We start from the raw sequence: 3,215 nt of genomic DNA, 5'->3' as shown, positions 1-3,215 counted from the left end.
TTATTATACACACACACACACAAATTCTTTACCTTCTTTTCACAATTACTTCACTTTTGTGTCCCATGATCCAATTCACTTCATCTCAAAGCCAAGGATACTCTGCCTGGTAAAACTAATGTCGCCTATCCCTAAATACTACACTTCTTCTGTTATAGCAAAAGAAACACCCAGAAAAAAAGGAACAAACCATCCCTGGAGAGCTCATTTCTATTTAAAGCAATATCTGTAAGTTTATCTAAGTCCCAGGTCATTCATTGTTCAACAAAGACCTCTCTTACCCTAAAAAAGGTCAGAGTGGTTCCAAAGATGAACTTAATGAAATTTAAGAGGTAAAAGGAGTTTGTGGAACTTTTCAAATATTTCTCTGACTTTCCCTGTTTGAATCCTAAGGTTGTGGATTGATCCAAAACCTCCAGACTACTTCAGGATCTCAAGTGGTAAAACTAAGGGGTACCCATTAGGAATAGAGAGGCAAATCAAAACACTAAATCTTTGTTAAGGCATGTTTGGCACTGTGAAATTCAACAGATAACAGTGAAAGGCATTTTGACACTTATAAGAGATATTATACAAACAGTCCATCTACAAAACCCTTTCCTGAAAAATCAAAGCATTTTTACCAAAATCTTGTAAATTTGTATTGCTATTATTGTGGTACTTAGTGCTTTTCCCACATTTTCAACTTCAGAGAATGAGGCAAATCAGAACAGTTTTGAAAAAGATTTAAATCAGCCTTCAGAGAATAGTATAGGCCAATACTTTGGCCACCTGATGCGAAGAACTGACTCATTTGAAAAGACCCTGATGCTGGGAATGATTGAAGGTGGGAGGAGAAGGGGACGATAGAGGATGAGATGGTTGGATGGCATCACTGACTCGATGGACATGAGTTTGAGTAAATTCTGGGAGCTGGACAGGGAAGGAGATGGACAGGGAAGCCTGGTATACTGCAGTCCATGGGGTCACAAAGAGTCAGACATGACTGAGTGACTGAACTGAACTGAAGATACATTTAACCTAATTTCCTAGACTTCGTTCATTTATGGGTTCATTCAACAAATATTTACTAAAAACCTGCTATGGACCAAAACTGCTCCAGGCAATGAAGCTGCAGCAGGAAGAAATACCAATAACCTGCTTCCATGGAACTGACATTCTAGCGAGGAAGAAAAACGATAAACAAATAAATACGTAATATCAAGGCAAAGAAAAGTTCTTTGAAGGGAAAAAGGCCCAGTGAAAACAAAGAAGGATGGTTATGATAAGATCAAAGGAGGTTTATTTTGATAGTTAGATAGTTTCTTACAAAACTAATCATACTGTATGATCTAGCAATAACATTCCTTGGTATTATTCAAATGAGTTAAAACCCTGCACACAGATGTTTACAGAAGCTTTATCCATAATCACCAAAACTTGGATGCAATCGCAACATCATTCCATAGGCCAATGGATAAATAAATTGTGGTACACGCAGACAATAGCACATTATTCAGCACTAAAAAGAAACGAGCTACCAAGCCACAAAAATTCATGTAAGAAAGTTAAATGTCCCAGGTTCGATGCACGATACTGGATGCTTCGGGCTAGTGCACTGGGACGACCCAGAAGGATGGTATGGGGAGGGAGGAGGGAGGAGGGTTCAGGATGGGGAACACATGTATACCTGTGGCGGATTCATTTTGATATTTGGCAAAACTAATACAATTATGTAAAGTTTAAAAATAAAATAAAATTTAAAAAAAATAAGAAAGTTAAATGTCTAATATCTGAAAAGGCTATTTATTACATGATTTCAATTATATAATTTACTGGAAAATGCAAAAGCTATGGTGATACTAAAAAGATTAGCAGTTGCCAGGGGCTGCAGGAAGGGACAGCTGAACTGGCAGAAGGCAGGATTTTCAAGACAGTGAAAGTACTCTACATGATACTCTAATGCTGGATACATGTCATTATATATTTGTCCAAATTCACAGCATGTACACCACCCAAGAGGGAACCCTAATGTAAACTATGGACTTTCTAAAATATGTCAGTGTAGTTTCATCAACTGTAATAGATGTACCACATGGAAGAGGACGTTGATGGTGAGGGAAGTGTGTGTTTGGGGAAGATGGGGGTGCCTATCCGGGATACGGTCAATCTCTGTACTTTCTGCTCAATTTTGCTGTGAACCTAAAATCACTCTCAAAAGTAAACCTTATTAAGAAAAACAGGGAGAAAAAAAAAGACTTCTTTCAACAAAAGGTTTCTTGAGGTGAAACTGGAGAGAAGTGAAAGAGTCACTGGAAAACCAAGGAAAGCTTGTTTGGGCAAAGTAAAGAGACCAAACAAAAGCCCCATGGGAGGACTCCTGACTGATAGGTCCTGAGGCAGGATTCATGACTACCTTTGAGAAAGGACAAAGAGGCTACTATGACAGGAAGAGAGAGAATGAATGAAGTACATGTAGTGACAGAAGCGAGAGAACAGAGAGGGTGGGAGAGACGATCAGGTCAAAGCAGATCATAAGGGCCAGACATGGTAAGAAAGAACTTCAAAAATAATCACAAGTGTGACTGGAGGACACTGATAGGCTGAATGTAGGAAAACAGTATCTGATTTACATTTAAAGAAATTCAAGGTTCAACATATAGCTGATTCATTTTGCTGTTCAGCAGAAATAAACACAACATTGCAAAGCAATTATACTCTAGTACAAATAATAAATAAAGTGTTAGTCATTCAGTCGTGTCCAACTGTTTTGCAACCCCATGGACTGGAGCCTGTCAGGCTCCTCTGTCCGTGGAACTCTCAAGGCAAGAATACTCAATTGGGCAGCCATTCCTTTCTCCAGGGGATATCCTTCCAACCCAGCAATCAAACGTGGGTCTCCTGCATTGCAGGCAGATTTTTTACTGTCTGAGCCACCAGTTCAGTTCAGTCGCTCAGTCGTGTCCGATTCTTTGTGACCCCAAGAATCGCAGCACGCCAGGCCTCCCTGTCCATCACCAACTCCCGGAGTTCACTCAGACTCACGTCCATCGAGGCAGTGATGCCATCCAGCCATTTCATCCTCTGGCGTCCCCTTCTCCTCCTGCCCCCAATCCCTCCCAGCATCACAGTCTTTTCCAATGAGTTAGCTCTTCGCATGAGGTGGCCAAAGTACTGGAGTTTCAGCTTCAGCATCATTCCCTCCAAAGAAATCCCAGGGCTGATCTCCTTCAGAA

The 3,215-nt window shown here is 40.4% G+C and overlaps 1 protein-coding gene across 2 annotated transcripts in view; it reads right to left on the bottom strand.

Moving 5' to 3' along the window:
• RABGAP1L (RAB GTPase activating protein 1-like) overlaps positions 1-3,215 on the bottom strand; it is a 680,557-nt gene that overhangs the window by 662,199 nt on the left and 15,143 nt on the right. The window lies entirely within an intron of this gene.

The sequence above is a fragment of the Bison bison genome, unplaced genomic scaffold (assembly GCF_000754665.1).
Source record: "Bison bison bison isolate TAMUID 2011002044 unplaced genomic scaffold, Bison_UMD1.0 scf7180017864289, whole genome shotgun sequence".
NCBI classification, from domain to species: domain Eukaryota; kingdom Metazoa; phylum Chordata; class Mammalia; order Artiodactyla; family Bovidae; genus Bison; species Bison bison.
This window is presented reverse-complemented; position numbering and strand designations above follow the sequence as displayed.